We start from the raw sequence: 18,923 nt of genomic DNA, 5'->3' as shown, positions 1-18,923 counted from the left end.
TCTATAGTCGGTAAGCTGTGAGCCCTAGGATACATTCAAGAGCTAGTTATTAGTGACCCTAGTGGCATACTTCTCATGCCTCTCTCTTTGGGATTGGGGGACGGATATATTTGAGTGGGCTCACAAATGAAATCAAATGCTTAATCTGGATAGTGGTGAGATATCCAAGAAGAGAAGCAATTTTATTAGAATAAAATATTCAAATATGAAGAATAAATTACATTACATACACGTTATTTTTCCAGAAGGACCTGTGATGTAAAAGGTGTCTGTGACATCTAGATGTTTATGTTCTGACCTACTACTGTCAGCAAGCCACACAACATGAATAAAATCTTCATAAAATTATGACAAAAATCAGGGCCGGCCAGGTGGTGCAGCCATTAAGTTCGCACGTTCAGCTTCGGCGGCCCAGGGTTCGCTGGTTTGGATCCAGGGTGTGGACGTGGTACCGCTTGGCAAGCCATGCTGTGGCAGGCGTCCCCCATATAAAGTAGAGGAAGATGGGCATGGATGTTAGCCCAGGGCCAGTCTTCCTCAGCAAAAAAGACGAGGATTGGCAGCAGATGTTAGCTCAGGGTTAATCTTCCTCAAAAATAAAAACAAAAGACTCTACTCAAAACTTTCCTTCCCACCTGATGCTAACTTCCATTTTTACCCATCATACCAACCACTTAATGGGACCAGTGTATCAATTCCTTTTCAGGAGGCATGAAAATATGACAGTGGAAATTGATTGCTAAGTGAAATTATGAATTTTGCAAAAGATGTGAGATTTCATTAAGTCCATGAAAGTAATTTTGGAGGACTGCATTTACTACACGCACAGAAACTGACAAGGAAAATTTTGCGAGTTTACTCTAGTTAACAATTGAAGAAAAGACAATTGACTCCAAAGCAAATGATGAAGTATCAGAAGATCAGGAGAGGACTTCGGGAAGAGTTATGAAGCTTCCATTTTTTTTTTCAAAGATAACTCTTAATAGCCATCAAAGTCAAATGTGAAGTTAAAGCCCACTTGTCTTCAAGAACATGTCAGAGATCTGTTATCGTTGAAAGAATTAAATCTTCTGAGAGTTTATTCCCATTCTTATTGTGATCCAGTTAATCCACAACAATCTGATTTACCAAATAACTCTCTTCTACGCAGACTTTCTGTTTTAAGTTTGCTCATCTAAAAATGGAATGTTTCTTATGAAAATGAAATGAGAACAGAAATTTACTGTCTATCCTGGAAAGAGTCACATTCAACTGGTGATTTGTAATATAGACTATCAGGGTGAAAGGTGAGGGAAAGAGAGGTTTGTCGTTTGAAAACCATATTTAATATGATATTTATTTGAAATTTTACAAAGCAAACAAAAAGTAATTTGTCATATCATAATAATAAATAATACAAATCATAGAACAGAAAGCTTATGAAAGCTTCTTCGTAAGTAGTAAGATGGATATGATACAGCAACTTTAAGATGGTTTATCATAATCAGAGGGAAGGGAAATTTGAGAAATTTTTTTGAGATGCACGTGTTTACAAAAAGGAGAAGAAACACTGATCTTTCTAAATAGGCAAAAAATATTTTAAAGTTGGGGATAAAATAAAATCCATTTGGTCATTTGAGGTTTGACTAAATCTATTCACTCTAATCTTTTCTTCTAATAAAATAACAAATGAGTTGATTTAAAGGTGGTGGGTCTTTTTTTGATGTTCTCTCTCCTCCCACCTGGATACAGACCTAGGCTCCAGAATTGACTCCTTTATTTGATGAACAAGGATGGCCAGGTGAAGGGAAACACACACGCACCCTCTCTGAAAGCTCAGTCTATGGCTAAGACACCCCAGTGCTTAAGGCAAGTCATGTATTTACCTTGGTCTTAACTATATTTATAAAAGCAAAGCAGAGCTCCTCCCTTGATTCTATAACTTATTCTGAGTTCTGGAAGGTTTGTATCAAGGTCAGTTGTCATAATTGTTGATTTATTTGGGAATGTATTTTAACATTTTTATTGGGATCTTGAGATTCCAAATATAGGGATATAATTTTTTTTAACTAAGCCTTTAGACAGGTTGTGAAATAGTACAGAATTTAAGCAACAGAATTTCGAAGCTAGAACAGAGCTTAGAGGTCATTCAGTTTCTTCATTTTTATAAATATGAAAACTAAGCTCCAGAGAGGCCCAAGCTCATGCTTGCACAGTGATGCTGCAGAGTAAAAAGGAAGTTTGCAGGATTTGTAAGCTCAGGCATCTGAACTCAAACCGTTACTTCACCATTTACTACTGTGAGATATTGGGTGAGTCACTTAATCCCAAAATATTTTCAGATGGTTAAAGGTAAATAATGTATCCATGCACTTCAGTTACCTCATCTATAAAATTAGGACAATAATACTTATTGATAGGGTTACTGATAGAAATACAGATAATGTACAAAAACGATTTACTAGAAGAAATTCCAGAAATCCTGAATCTCAGCCCTTTGCTCTTTCTAAGAGTATGATGTCAGCATGAGCTTTAAAATTCTGATTCATATTTTTTAAAATTACTTTAGTGAAAAATCTCCTATTTCTTGATACATCTTCTAATCATGTCATAATTAGGGCTAGACTATTGTTTGACAAAGAACGGATCTCAACAGTAGGCTCAGGATGCTCCACAAAAAATGAGGCAAATAATTCAGGAATGCTGTATACCATGGCTCAGATTAAAGAGAAGCAAATTTTATTATCATCCAAAAGGTTTCTGAAAATCCTGCCAGAAGGAAATCTGTGTATACTAGCTTAATCAGTTTCTTTGGCACACTTAATAAATAATGTCTATTAATACTCCCATAAATTTGTGTTATATGGACAACTTCCTCCCCCAAAAATGAAATGATATGGATATCACTTAGAAAATGCTGCTAAAGGCATAAATAACTGAAACGATATGGATAACTCAAAAATAATGGCTTTAATTCCTTCTAAGTGTTAAATAAACAATATATCAAGTCAATTAATTTATTTTCACTTTGAAAATTTCACACATGGGGCTAGGAGACAAGGAGAGTGAGGAGAAACCACTGAATGGATACGAAGTTTGATCTTGGGTGATGGAAGTATTTTGGAACTAGTTGGTGGTGGTGATTGCACAATACTGTGAACGTACTAAAGGCCATTGGATTGTTTACTTTAAAAGGGTTAATTTTACTATGTGAATTTCACCTCGATAAATTCTCTTTTAAAATTTTACATGCTCATAAAAAGTTCAAAGTATTAAAACCTAAATATTTCAAGTGGTAAATGAGAAACCTCCTAAAAGTTTCACAGAGTTAAAACATGTATTACCACAATATTGAATCATTGCCTTGTACTCCTGAAACTAACAGAACATTATGTCAATTCTACCTCAATTTAAAAAAAAAAAGTATCACCAAACAAAAGAGCAAGTTTTCTTAATGCTCTCTAAATGTATGTATTAGTAAAAATAAAAATCAATATTTCTTTTACGCTCTGAAATTGCAGAAGCTATACAATAAAGTCAATACCAGAAAAAAAGCTATTTTCTACAGGTAGCTAATATTTTACAGGCAGATTACAAACCATCACAAGACACATATTGACAGAGATTGACTGCGGCTGCTGTAACTTAATCTCAGCATTCGTGATCTCAAACCTCTGGAGTCTCACTTCATGGTTTATGATACAGTTACATCACAATCCCTCAATAGAATTACAGCTTTGTCACTAATCTCTCCCTATCAGTTATCCTGTAAGGAAGGAAGCTGGAAGGCACCACGAGAAAGAGGCAATGGCATGAATGATTGCATTCAGTCTCTTTCCACAACAATATCTGTAAGTCTGGGAGTGATAAATGGCACCCGAGTTATAAACGAGCAACAAGGTCAGTAGCGCCAAGCAGCCAGGAGTTCAAAGAAAAGTCACAATTCTGACGAGTTCAAGAAAAGGCCACATACTGCTGGCGTGCATCAGTAGAGATAAATCCTCAGAGATGCCTTACTGCAATTACAAAACAGAATTAGAAAAGCCTGTTATTGAAGAGCTAAGATTTTTGTCCAGGAATTGAACAAAGAACATTGATTAGTGTAAAATTATTTTTTTTCCAGCAAAATGATGAATTTAATAACATTCCATGACCAGTCAAGACTCCTGGTAGAAAATACCTTCAAAATGTTAAATAATTCTTTGACACTAAAAGATCTGTAGCTGAAGAACACCGATTTTCTTCTTGGTCTTCTCTCCTCAGTCTCTTGAATATTTCTATAGAGTCCAGAAGAGACATGGAGAAAAGTGGCCTAACTTTCTAGAATTGTTTTAGCCTGAGTCTTAATCTCTCTATAAATTTCCTTAGGTGAACTGCACAAAACAAAAATGTGATCTTTTCTTATAAACTAAAATATACAATTCTTTTTTTTTTTTTTGAGGAAGATTAGCCCTGAGCTAACATCCACTGCCAATTCTCCTCTTTTTTTGCTGAGGAAGACTGGCCCTGAGCTAACATCCATGCCCATCCTCATCTGCTTTATATGTGGGACGCCTGCCACAGCATGGCTTGTTAAGCAGTGCAAAGGTCTGTGCCTGGGATGCGAACCAGTGAACCCCACGCCACAGAAGCAGAGCATGCAAACCTAACTACCGCACCACTGGGCCAGCCCTAAAATATACAATTCTTGTAACAATATAATGAATAAAAACCACTCACAGAATGTTATAATGGAAAGTTTCCTGAGAAATCTCCTTGTTTGATTCTCCATGTAATGGAGACCCAGAAAGGTTGATGATCTTTCCTAAGGTCATGTCACTGGCAATTGGCAGGTTTAGGATTAAAATCATCAGGCTCCTGATGCTTACTCTTATCTTCTCTCCACTGAATAAAAGGTCCCCTCAGATAGCTTCTGAAGGTCTCGTAGCATCTAGGTCTCTCACTGGATGGGCTGTAGTCCTCAAGTTTCATGCTCTATAGATTTGTAATAGATTGCAATAATCTTTTCTATTCCTTATTTATTTGTTCACGAGATCAAGACAAATTGTATCATATTGGAAAATTTACTAGCCTATTGTGATGCAAAGCTGGGGAAGAATACAAGAAGGGACAGTCATTGGAATCTCCACTCCCCTCAGAGAAGGAAACCTTAAACCCAAGGACTCTTGAAGATACTGAAAGAGCTTCTCACCACTTTCACTCCACTTCCTCACAAGAAGACTCACCATCCTCCTGAGACAGCCGTGGAGATCTTCCTCCTTACTTTAAACCTGTTGGAAGATAAAAAATATTGTACCACATCTCCCATGAGTGGGTAACATTAGGGCTATGATTTGTACAATGCTTTTCTCTTAAACAAGAAAATATGAAATGTTAAAATGCTGCTCATTGCATTAAGCAATGGAAATTTAAGGTACATTCTGTATACCTATGCTTTTAAGATTCAAAGCGATGTTACAGCACTAACGACAGGACACCAACCAATGAGAAACCATGCCATTTCAACAATGGCATAAAACTGTAATCAGTTCTAATCAAAAGACATAGGAGCATTAATTATCCAAATTGGTGGACAACCCAAGAATTACTTGCTTGTCTTTAAAGACCATTTTTACAAGCAGTTATTTTGAGCATGTCTGTTGTTCTAGAAATACTTCAAACTAAGTATTGAAATTTTTCTATGAAGCTTTGAAGACTGGTTTTCTCTATTGTGTTGCATAACTGTCTCCACACCATTTTCCAGCTTGCTGTGAGAGCACCATTCTGACTAGCACTGCGCTCAGGCCCAAAGAATTCCTGCACACTTGCTGACTCACGCCTCTCCTCAATATAGATAGGAATGGTTTTGCTTCCAAAGTCTCTCTTTCCTTGCTATGCTAAACTTGAAAAACATAAGATGACCGTTTCAATTAAGTACAAAATGAAGAAGCCTAGAATATGAAAGTGAGACTTTTTAACAGATAATGAAAAACACGAGGGATCAATAGAAAGCCACACAGCTTCAAATACACATGAGAATTACAGAAAGTTGTCCTCTGATGGGAGAATAAGATCAATAGAAAACACAGTCACTGAAGAGTTCTGTGTGCTCTAGATTCTAGAAAAATTATAGTCTAAGGCAAATCTTTCTACAACCACTTCAAAGATTGTCTAAATTCTTTCCTGGTGCTGGAATGTTCTAATTATTACAGCTAGAAAAACCAAATTGCAGGATAATTAATCACCTCCTCCGTCAGAATCAGACTAAAATAAAACAGACTTCAACTGCTCCCGGACTTGTGTTAGCACCTTTTCCTTAGTTTTGGTAGGTTCCTTCATAAATATGCAAAATACAGAATTAGTCATCATTTCTTTACTCCATAAAATAAATTCCTAGTGCTAATTTATCACCTAAGTGTCGCAGCTTACACTGCTCTGCTTTCCTCCTTTGCTGTGGGCTTCCAGAGAAGCTGTTTACCCCTCCTCACCTGAGTGTCACAGAAAGAGCTTCCTTTGGTCCTTGCTGAGCCAGAAAATCTGTGTTCTGTTATCATAAGGGAAGATCACAGAGACATCACCTGGAGAAAAGCACTTTTTAACTTAATTAAGACTAATATTGTAATGAGAACATTAAAGCAAAAACATTGTTGGCAATCGTCTGGAGCTGAGAGACTTTTTAAAAATCTGTGGTGTGTTTTATTGTTACTATAATGGTTTTTACCATAACGAAATTTAATGCATTACCAGGAAAAAGCCGTGCCCTGTGGTAGGGCTCTGCTTATATTTCAAAACACGTTAGCATGAAGCTACAGTGAGATCTAATAATAGAAATGAACTTACCTAAAGATGCATTGATTTTTATATTAGGTCATGTTGAGAATTTACAAAGAACATCTAGTCCATGAAACAAAAATCCTCTTGAGAACAGCATTGATTGCAAGAAGGGTAATATTAGGAAAATGGAAATCCTCTCCTCCCGGAATGGTGTACATTCGTATAATGGATTAAGTGCACTCGGTAGTTTAGAAAAGGTCATCTTTCAGACAAATGATAAATTTGATGAATTTCAGTAGATTTAATCACCCCTTGAGATTTGATCAAAACAACCCTGGAGTAAGACATAACATCCATCTCACCCATATAATTTACTTATTAAAAATAGGATTAATTTATTGTAACTTCTGAAATTATAAATATTATTTTTATTATCATGCTCTATTTAGTAAAGTTACTCACAAAATAAATTTCTACCGTTTTAATACATCCACTGGATGGATGGCTTCAAAGAAAAGGCGATTCCCTCTTGGACAAAAGACCTGGTAAGAGAAGGAACAAGAATTAAGACAGAGTTAGATTATATCTTTTACAAAACCAGAGATCCTCCCTAAGACATAAGAAACTACAAAGGGAAGCTTACTTTCTTATGCTCACATTATTAGACAGTTGAAATCAGGATTCAACAGTTTACATACATATATTCGAAAACACTTTGCTATCAGTTTTCTTCAGAGTAGTGTATTTCTCCATTTTCGTCATTGTAGCTTATGCTGTTTATTCATATTCCACATTATAGTCCTAATGTATTTTGTTTTGAAATAAGTTATGGTTTCATTTCTTTGAGGGCTTCTCTCTTATTTTCCTTGTCTGTAGGGACGGTCTGCTACTCCATACTCTCCTTTTTCCTATGTTAAATTGGTATGAGATTCAACTTACTTTTTCTAACACCTAATTTTAAGTAAAATGAGTTCAGGTCCTTTCTGAAAGAAGGGATGAGCTCTACAGCTCCCTCTTTTGTAGTTTTTGCAAAGTGCCTACAATAATATGGGGTCCTACTTTCTGAGATGGGCTTCCTTTGCTTCTCTTGATCATTTAAACCTAGATTAAGACAGGAAAACCACCACCTATAGAACAAATATGGACATCAAGCTAAGAATGTTTCTCACATTTTTAAAACATTGTGGGGGGAAAAAAAAAGAAAGAAGGGAGGGAGAGAGGAGAGAATGAAGGAAGACTATGTGACAGAGAATGCATGTGGCCCACAATAAAGCTTGCAAGTTTACTATCTGGCACTTTCCAGAATAAGTTTGTCATCTCCTGAGTCCTGCAGCAACATTTTCCTTTGGACTTGTTGACTTTGTCCTGTTCAGTTTGGATTCTACTCCCAGAATTTCCTTCTAGTTCAAGGCTTTGACCTAGAAGAGAGATTCCATGTTTTAGTGTCAAGAGTTCGGAAGGTCCAGACCCTACAGCGGTCCCCAGGCACTAACCGGGAAATTAGATCCCGAGAAATCCCTCCAGCTTTGATTTCTGTTTTCAGATTGCCACATTCCAGTTGGCTTTCTTTCTCTGTATTGGTGGGAAGATTCAGGGAGAATTAAAATTTAGGCCACTGCCTCCATCTTTGCAAAATCTCAGGCTAATTTTTTTTTTAACTGAATGATGAAGAGGACCTGGAAAGACAAGAAACATTCTGTATTCTCTTTGTAAACTGGAATGTGACTTTTTAAAAACCAGTATGCATTCAGTAAATGATTATTAGCTTTATTTATTGCTTTTTTCTTTCTGATCTTTAATAAAAGTCAATTATTTTTTACATATGTTAATAAAACTAATCCAAAAAAATAGCTAAATTCTAATTTATATACCAATCACAATAAAACTAAATTTTCCTCAGTGAAAGCAGAGCATTTCTGCTGGGTTAATTTTATATCTCCTCTAATAATAAAGTCACTCACAGAGAGTTTAAGCTATTTTACTCTCCTTGTTTCGAATTTCCTTTTCAGGGATGAAACACAATATGAATCTTCATAAATAAATTTATTCTTTGAGAATGATGGAGTCACTTATATTGGACTCATCTACAGATAACTATTCAAAATTCTGAACAAATATAAAAAATAACTCTGAGGAAAATCTGGAGGGTGATCAAGAGCAGGAAGAAAGTGGCGAGCGTCTGACTCTTTCATGCAAGAAAGGAGCTGCACCAGGTAAGATCCTTGTTGACACAGCTTTTCATTGAGGACAGTCACAAGGTGACACTAGGGGTGGGGTATGATGGTGCCAAAACTCAAGCAAAGGCTCAGACTTGCTGGCTTCAAAAGTCAGAGAATGAAGCTTGGGATGCCAAGTAGTTGAAAATTGAGAGGGGAAAAATCAAAGACCACCGAATGGGAGATCCTCAGTATTGCATACATACTTTACCAAAATTCTTGGCTGGTCCCTGGGTGTGCCTCGGTGCGAGATGAGGAACTGCTGGCTCACAACCTCAGGAGTTCCCGCGGTGAAGTCCAAAGCTGGCCCCCATACAAGGAGGGGAATGAGAGACGGAAGAAAGAAGCAGATCTCTCCAGGTTGGTGGATGGCAGTTTTAACGAACATGGGAACTTAGGAGGCTTGTCTTGGGTGCTACAAGATGAGTAGATCTCTGCACCGCCATCCAGAATCTTGAGAGTTTATATAGAGGCCTTAGCTGGGTTCAGTTGCCTACACTGTCCAGATGGTCCCAATAACACATTGTTCTCTCAAGGCTGTGTCTGTCCTTGTGGTGGCTCCCAGTGCAGCAAAAGCGGGCAGGACACACATTCCAAAGACAGGGGAGACGGTGAGGAGCCTCCCATTGCCCAGGCCCAGCTCATGGGTCAACTCGTGGTCACATCGTCTGGATGACCTCCTCCAACATGGAACGTCAAGGTTTGTGTCAAATGTAGCAGCTGGGATGGCTAAAAGAACTGAGCTGTCCATTTCTGGGAAGACAGATTTTGGAATTCAAATCCAGTCAAGTTAACTAACTGCCTACTGGAACAAAAATCAGCACTCTCCAGAAGAAGATTACAGAACCCAGAGTCTCTGAGGAGAAAAAGCAGATAATAGATTAATCCCCCAGCCCAATAACCCAGATGTTGGAATTAGCAGACCAGAATTTTAAACATCTATTATAAATATGTGCAAGGACTTAAGGAAAAATATGGACATGATGAATGAATGGGGGAAATCATAGCAGAGAACAGGAAAAATCTAAAAAAGAATGAAAAGGAATATCTAAGACAAGAAAGTACAATATTTTAAATGAGAAAGTTACTGGATAAACGACAGCCAACTGGAAACGGCAGAAAAAAAGAGTGAAACACATTTACGTCTCTGGCTTAAAATTATTATTATTGTCGTTATTATTATTTACTGGACTGATATATGCTGAAATATAAGCATTAATGATGAAAGTTGCCAGCTAAGGTAAACGTCTGTTTCTTTATAAATACCAGGTGCTGGCATGCTACCTGGAACCCGCTCTCCTCCATATATTCGCTGAGCAAATCATCTAGAAAAGATTAGTACAGAGAGAGTCAGTTATTTGTCTGCAAAGCCAGGAGGAAAGAAAGATCATTATCAGGCTCTCATCAACAAAAGCTTTCCGTAAAAAGTCAGCTCAGACTATGAACTTGGACCTTTGATCTTAAGGCCTAAAAGTATCATAATAAGAATTAATCTAGGTTAGAGGAATATGACTCTTAAAGCAAAAGTATGGAAAAAAATTTTAAACTGCCTTAGCATCTTCAATTTAGTATTTAACTACTCGCAATATACGGAATTTTACCTGTGGAAATCCTCCAATATCTCATCATTTATTTATTCCATAACTTTGGTGAAGACCTGTCACATGCCCTGAGATGGGCACCACTGGAGACAGGAAGTGAATAAGACACGTTCTTAGCCTTGAAAAGAATTTACAATCCAGATTAGACAGTAAGATGTACATATAAATAAACAGAAAAGCAAAGTAGACTATGATAAGTAAGTCAGGAACAAAAGAACCAGGGAACTGTGGTAGTTCGGAGAAGGGAATATTTACTTCTAGGGTATTGTCTAGAGAAGATAGTATTTTAGGCAGCTTTCAAGAATGAAAAGTGTGCTCGTTGAGTTTTGACAAATGGATGTTTGTATAGGACATTCTAGTGGATAAGATCATATTAATAAAGGTTCACAAGTCAGATAAAAGGACAGGTTGCAATTTCAGACACTCTATTTTATACCATCATTATTCTGCCAAGGCTTATGCAATTTGAATTTTATGTAAGTTAAAGACAACTGACTTTTAGATTCAGTCACAAACGAATCTCAGTACATTACTAATATTATTAGAACGAGAAAATCAGCTTTTAATCACCAGCACATCCAAGAAACTCCTCATGATTGCAATTTGAATTTTATATGTTAAAAATCTATTTTTATTTTCAGTCATGAACAAATCTCATACTTTATCAATATTATTAAAATCAAAGAAGTAGGTTTTAATCCTCAGCAATCCAGGAAATTCCTCATAATTTACTCTTTTTAGAAATAAACAAAACAAAACAGGAAAATAAAATCATACAAAGACATGAAATTTATGCATGCTACAATTTATATGCCAGCTCTCAAGTGAAAAGAAACCGAATTGTTATTGAGTATCTTCTATATATTAAGTGTAAGGGGAAAGCAATTTATGTGTACCATTATTTCATTTATATCTACTCTGTGTAAAGCACTGTGCTAGATATTATAGAGAAAGAAGATGGGTTTCCATTCTTTAAGGAGTTTGCACATGAATAACGGAAACACATGAGCTCAAGTATGCATGATTGAGATCTATGCATTTATCAGTCCAAAGTCATAAATATCCCTGGCTATTCAGAAAGAGGAAGCATTTTTCCCTTACCTCTGTCTGGCTTACATCCCTTTCCTCAGAGTCTCCCTTATAGGACTGTTCCTGTAGTACAGCACTTCTTAGACTGCATTTTAATTGTGTCCTTGACTTGCTCTGATGACAATGATGAGTTATTAAAGGCAAACACTGAGCCATCACCTCTTTTTTTTCAGTGAGGAAGATTGTCGCTGAGCTAACATCTGTGCCGGTCTTCCTCTGTTTTGTATGGGGCACACCAACACAGCATGGCTTGATGAGCTGTATGTAGGTCCATGCCCAGGATCTGAACCCACAAACCCTGAGCCAGCAAAGTGGAACGTGTGAACTTAACTGCTACGCCACTGGGTTGGCCCTGAGCCATTGCATCTTTTTGCCTCACAAAATCTGGGAAGTCCCTGAGTATTCCATTATTCAATAAATATTTCATTAGAGGAGAAATAAATAAATGAATAGTAACTTTGAAATAAATCATTTTTATTGTAAATCTTTATTTAAGAAAAGAGCACCATTGTAACCACAGAAATTATGAGACGGTGCCCAAAGAGATCAATCCTTTCATTTTCTCAGCCTGACTTCAACAATCCTCTCCTAGAACATTTGAAACATCTAAATTATTTTAAATATATATGCTGCACAGGGTAACCCATAATATGTTTTGGTATTATATGTTAAAGTCCAATTAAATATTTGGGTTTATATTTAACCTAAATTCTCCTCATAGAAAAGTTCTCAGAAATAGAAATCTATCGTGATATAAAACTTTTTTTAATAAAAGTTCCATGCCTTCCTTTGAGTTTAAAATAATAACAAAGCTTATCAGTTCTTTCCTACTTTTTCTCTCTTTTTTGAAAAATAGACTTTATTTTTTAGAGTGGTTTACAGCAAAATTGAGCAGAAGGTACAGAAATCTTTGTAGCTTTCCCGTATGCTTCCTGCCCCACATACGCACAGCCTCTCCCACTATTAAAATCCTGTACCAGAGTGATAGCTTTGTTACCATTGTTGAACTGACACCTAATTATCATACTTAGTCTATAGTTCACATTAGGGTTCACTCTTTAGTGGTACATTCTGTGGGTTTGGACAAATGTGTAATGACATGGATCACCATTAGAATATCATACAGAATAGTTTCACTGCCCTAAAAATCCTCTGTGCTCTGCCTACTGATCTCCCTTCCCCCCTAGCCCTTGACAACTACTGATCTCTTTTTTACGCACTTTATTTTTTAGAGCAGTTTCAGGTTCACAGCAAAATTGAACGGAAGGTACAGAGATGTCACCTGTACCCCCTGCACCCACGCACACACTTTCTCTTTAATTATTTGCATTGCACAAAGAAAGATAAACGCAGAATCAGAAGCCAAATGCCCCAATTCTATCCTGTGTTCTTCCTTCCACTTGACAGCAAATCCACTTCTCTAAACATAGTCTGCGCTGTAACCGGCTGGGCCTACATGTTCATTCTGTACAGAGTTCATTCTGGGGTGATTATGACCCTAAAGACTTTATTAAAAATTCTCCTGAGAGAATCCTAAAATTAACTCTTTCAATCTTAACCAGATTTTAGTGAATACTCATAATTAGCATTCAATTATTTGTGAAGGCTTACCCTTTGGAAAGAGTTTTGTGCATTCAGTTTGTGCTTTCCTTCAAAATTGCATTTCCTGTTAATAGTTTCATTAATAAATGAGGAGTAGTCAGTCACCTAAGTTCCTTCATTTGTAATAAAGGGCCTTTGGGACTAAATGACTTGTTAGTTTGTTTCCAGGAATAGAATTCAGTGATCATATGATCATTCCTTTCCCTCACAGAATCAGAATCTCTCAGAAAAAGTTTATTAATATAAAAAATTTAAATATATTAATAAAATATTTTTTATATTCCAGAAGTGATCTCTTCTTATAAGATTTAACATCTGGGATAAGATTATATGGCAACAATTTAGTAATGTGTTGAATGACATTAAATAATCAAATTTATTATTTAGATACTAATTATAATTATAGAAGTGATTATGATAGTTTCATAATGTTGATTATTAATAATAATAATTATTGTTATTGTTATTAAAATGAATTGATGCCAATAATAGAGAATAAGTAAAAATATTATATGGATGGATAGCATTTATATGCTTGTAGAAAAGATGAGAGGACGATGGGAATCTGCCAGGAGACGGAACGTCTGAGGATGTTTCTCAGTATTTCTCATCAAGTAACAGTCTTCTGGAAACGGAGTGATGAGCTCAAATTCCAGCCTCCAGAGAATTATTAATCGGGGAAATGACCTTGAACACACTGCAGAATAACTTTCCCTGTAAGCTGTCGATAAGTCACCTCAATGGGCAATGCACCTTCCGAAACAGGACGCGAGGCCGAAGTACAAGCCCTCCACCGACAAGAGAGACCAGTGAAGTCCCCCTGGATTTTAAGAGAAGGTGCTTACAGCCAGAACCTTTCAGGAGCATTCTATTGGCACCACACCCAAGGCTGACACTTCCTTTCCTGTAGATTGCAGAGTCCACTTTGTTGAACTAATCCAAACCCAAATGAGAAAACACGTGGATGGGAGGCAGAGGAGGAATTTGAGGATGAATAAATTTCTTTAAACGGTAATTTTGTGTCCTGAGATCTCTTTCCTAAACTGTGCCTCTGAGATTGCACACTGTAAAAAAGAAAACAGTAGTGTGGGTTTTTATCTTTAATTAGACATACTCCTTCATGCTGGTTTTTCAAGATGCTTACATTTAGGAAAACTGGAGACTGTCTGTAGTTTGACTCTATGTTCTTTGGAGAAAAGCTAGAAGACTTTACAGGTTAAAATGTGCAATGAAAGATTACATTCAGGCTACCATTCCAAATGTGAAAATGATGATGGAACCCTCTAAAAATACTGATTTTCGAAGTGTTGTCTAATGGTTCCTATGACTTTTCCTTTTGTGTTTTTCTTTTTTTTCAGTGAGGAAGATTGTCTCTGAGCTAACATCTGTGCCAATCTTCCTCGATTTTGTATGTGGAATGCTGCCACAGCATGGCTCAATGAGCAGTGTGTAGATACATGCCTGGGATCTGAACCTACAAACCCTGGGCCACTGAAGCAGAGCACATGAACTTAACCACTCTACCACCGGCCAGCCCCTGACTTTTCCATTTTTAATTGAAACTCTCAAATGATTAAATTGGTTCCATAGAAACCAACTTTTGGCTTATTAGGAAGATGATCCAGTAGTTCATAGTTTTCTTCCTGAATAGTAAGATGTCACCTCTCTATGGGCGATCCAGAGATCTGGCCCTCTGAAGGACTAGAATAACAGTGACCCAAGAGAAAAGGAAGAGCGAAGTCGACCACTGCCTCTACTTTCAGAGAGAAATCTGCTCCTCGTTTTCTTCCCAGGGCAGCTCCTAAAACTTTACAGGATGATAATTTACACTTCCTTTAATTTGAAGCTAGTGAGGTTGATTAGGTGATTGAAGTAATTGCTTTTGCTGAAATAATAATATGCTTGAATGCTGATAAAATGTCAAAGGACATTGACTAAAACAGTAAAGATCGTAATTTTCTGATTCTAAAAAAGCAGCCTAAGGAAAGCTTCCTTCAGCCTTTGCTTCAGTTAACTGTCTACTTTGCTCAATCATCACGAGGTCAGATATTTGTCCGTAATTGATGGAAACCAGGAAGTTCCACTAAGTTCAAATAAGGAATTTAAACAAGAAGGAAGTTGAGAGTGTGCATATATGACAGAGTAGATTCAGTTAAACGTCTTATATTTTCTGTATCTAAAAAAAGATAATAACTGATTATAAAGATCAACATTAAAAAAATAATAATTAAAATTTACATGTTTTTGTGAACATATATAGAAAGATTTACAACACTTGTGGGGAGCCAGCCCTGATGGCTTAGTGGTTAAAGTTTGGCCTTCTCAACACTTCAGTAGCCTGAGTTCATTTCCCAGTCACAGAACCATGCCACCCATCTGTCAGTTGCCATGCGGTGGCAGTGGCTCATGTACAAGAACCAGAAGGACTTACAACTAGGATATACAACCATGCACTGGGGCTTTAGGGAGGGAGAAAAAGAGGAAGATTGGCAACTGATGTTTCCTCAGGGTGAATCTTTCCTTGAAAAAAAAAGGGTGGGGGGGGGAGGTTATCTATCTAAGAAATCTAAAGGACGCCAATATTTACAGGGTCAGCTAGGGAATAATAGAAATTTTTAGAGCTGGAGTGTGCTCTTATTTATCAAGTCCTCTCTCAAAATTTTAATTATTCACATCTCATTTCTCCAATGAATGAAATCATTTTGAGTAAATAAAAATCCCAAAGTGAATAAAAATAACCCCTATAGCACAGTGACCTAAATTTGTAGAAAATTAAGAACTCTCAACAGCAGAATTTTAAATCACTTACCCCAACTTTCTGAAAATTACCAGAAGTAGGAAAGATGATTATTTTCTAACATCCACCTTCTATTGCCCTTTGAGTGGTATTAAATGGCAACATTAATATGGACCAATGAACTTTCACCTTCAGTTAGATGTTGAAGGATATGGAAGACCTTTTCTCCAACGGTAATAACAAGAAAAAACCCCAGATAACATTAAAAACTATATATTTTGATGGGGCTAGAGGAGAGCAGTGGATGCAAGAAAACCTTAAATAACTGATTCCATGAAAAATGAGCCCTTCATAGATGACCAGAGAGTTGCACCAGCATCAATGAGCTCTAGAACGAGTTCATCAGCCTAGTATATGTGTATGTGTGAAGAAGGGGACAGAAAAAATATTTGAAGAAATAATGGCTGAAGATTTTCCAAATTTGATGAAAACTATAAACCTACAGATCCAATAAGCTCAATTCACTCCAAAAACAAGAAACAAAAAGTATACCAAAGTATAGCATAGTGCAAGTCCTTAAAACTAGTGATAAAGAGATCTTAAAGCAAGCCAGAGGAAAAAAAAGAAAAAGACATCACTTACAGAGGAATAAAGTTAAAGATGACAGTAGATTTACATCAGAATCAACGGAAGTCAGAAGACAGTGGATCAATATCTTTAAGGTCCTAAAAGATAAAACAGCATAGAAATCTATAACCAGTGAGACTATCTTTCAAAACAAAGTCGAGATAAAGACTTTCTCAGATGTACAAATGCTGAAAAAATTTATCACCTGCAGATCTATAGCACAAAATCTATTAAAGAAGTCCTTCAGGAAGAAGAAAAAAAAAAATCAGATGAAACGTTGTGTACCCATAAGAATGAAGAGTGCTGCAAGGGTAAATTTGTATGTAAATATAGAAGACTTTATTTCTTGTTATTATTTAAATCTCTTCACAAAATAATTGACCTATGAAGACTCACCAAGTTCCTTGATAATTTGGTCAACAGCTCTTGTTTACAGTCGGAGTCAAAGTAAGAACTAATAATAATAATGCCCTAAAAATAATTCATTTTGAAGGCTTATTTAGCTATTTTAGTTCATCAGTTAGGAAGGCAATATGCTAGGAAAGAAAAAAGTGGCCCAGATCACAGTACCTTAAACAGAGATTCGGTTATGTCATGTAAGAAGAAGTCTGTGCGTAGATTGATGCTGGATTTAGGCTGGCTACTCTAGGATAACATCAAGGCCAGAAGCTCTTTCCAGCCTTTGTTCTCCTATCCTTAGTACAGTGAGGTTTTTCCCCTCATGCGTGTAGCCTCCTGCTGCACAAAATGGCGGCTGCAGTTCCAACAGTCGTGCTTACATTCTAGGCAATGAAAGGGAAAAGGAAGGCAGCATCAGATATACCTCTCACTTTCAAGAAAATCTTTCCCCAAATTCATCAGTGGATTTTCCTTATATCTTATTTGCTGAAATTTGGTCACCTGGTCTCTTTTAGGTACAATAGAGTGCTAAAACTCAGTATATGGCAAAGGGAGAAATAAGTGCTATGTGTGGCTTAGATAGATAATGGAGCTGGGAACATTGGCATCCTCCACAAATCAGGGTTCTAGTCACATGGAAGAAGAGAGAAATGGGTATTGAATAAGCCATTGTGCTTACCAGTCAGTGACTACAAATTATTCATTATGAAAAATCTTAAATACTAAAATTTACAGAAGAGAAGAAAAAATGAAAAGTTATATATTGTTCTTTGTGGATGACTGCCAATGTTTTCACATTTCTTTCCTCCAGTGTATTATGTAATAATTTCACGGCATCTATGAAACGTGGCAAAAGTTTTTCTAAATTTTTGGAAAGTTTTGATTAAAGAAACGTTCACTGATTTCATCAAAGAAATTGCCTAACCTGAGTTCCAATGCTTCTAGTGACTATCTCCCAAAGCAATCTATTACATATTTGGAATATGGACAGCAGTTATTTCTTATCTTTAACCAAATGAAAATGTGGCAATAGAGTTATAGCTGTGCATAAAATAAAATGTCTATATTTTCTGACAGAAAGTAGAAGCACCTCTTGTAGGAGTTATGAGATTGAATTATAAGCACTGTATGGAATAACTCCAATTTTTTACTCCTAAAGAATAAGAAGCAGAAAAAGGTACTGTCGTAAGATTAGCATGAGTCTCGCAAATGCCAGAGAGGCACTAACACTGATTGTTGATGAGCAATCAACAGAGACCACACATGTAACCACCCCTCCCACCTTCACCGGGAAATCCCAGCACCACGACCACCAGATGAAGCAACTATATTAAGAAATAAGAAATAAGATGCTATCTTATCTCTTTCCATCACAACTTTAAAAAGTCATTATAAGAAAAAAGTCTCATTATATGAAGTGACAGGAATCACGTGGGAAAAAAATTAAATGAGAAATCTCGTGTCTTATAATCTCGTAACGATTTCTCTTTAGTTAAAGCCCTTTAATTCTCTGGTGATGCCATGATTTGATATATTCCATTTCTTTGGGAGCTATTATATCTAACGGAAAAATAGTTTTCTTGGCAGTTAAATAATAGTACTAGAAAAGAGTGAATAAATAAGTTATATAATAAAATCCTTCATTTAATAGCTTTCTATAACTTCTTACAGAGTTCTTTTAAATATGCTAAGGCTCTTTGAAAAAATAGGAACTTCTTTGCCTAATATTATTATGGCTGGGAGCAATTAGGTAACAGATAGGAGGTCAGATTCTTCTCGTAGTGTCACTACAGCTCTAAAGGTAAAGAGCATGGTCACAGAGAAGCTAAGTGAAGTCTTTTAAGTTAAGGACCTGTCATTTGCTTATAGCCTTAAGCATGGGGGTGACAATAATGCATCTCACTGCCAGAATTAACCCAA

At 36.5% G+C, this 18,923-nt stretch overlaps 2 long non-coding RNA genes across 4 annotated transcripts in view; both read right to left on the bottom strand.

Annotated features, from left to right (window-relative positions):
- Positions 1-2,696: 2,696 nt before the first annotated feature.
- The window catches only part of LOC106782630 (uncharacterized), a 44,937-nt gene continuing 28,710 nt past the window's right edge, over positions 2,697-18,923 (bottom strand). The window contains exons 3-8 of one of the 3 annotated variants that reach the window (XR_011432953.1): positions 9,155-9,804; positions 8,226-8,408; positions 7,195-8,150; positions 6,447-6,536; positions 5,205-5,249; positions 2,697-3,995 (exon numbers count right to left, since the gene is read on the bottom strand). This is a non-coding gene — a long non-coding RNA (uncharacterized lncRNA). Of the gene's footprint in view, positions 3,996-5,204; positions 5,250-6,446; positions 8,151-8,225; positions 8,409-9,154; positions 9,805-18,923 lie in introns of all 3 variants that reach the window. The other 2 variants (XR_001379876.3, XR_011432954.1) reach the window with 2 other exon arrangements.
- On the bottom strand, positions 14,575-17,372 carry LOC138920926 (uncharacterized). Its single transcript, XR_011432955.1, has 2 exons — positions 17,175-17,372; positions 14,575-16,702 (listed from the first exon to the last, which is right to left on the bottom strand). It is a non-coding gene; the product is annotated as an uncharacterized lncRNA (long non-coding RNA).

This window comes from Equus caballus, chromosome 26 (genome assembly GCF_041296265.1).
Source record: "Equus caballus isolate H_3958 breed thoroughbred chromosome 26, TB-T2T, whole genome shotgun sequence".
NCBI lineage: Eukaryota > Metazoa > Chordata > Mammalia > Perissodactyla > Equidae > Equus > Equus caballus.
Note: the sequence above shows the minus strand (reverse complement) of the source record. Positions and strands in the feature narration are given on the sequence as shown.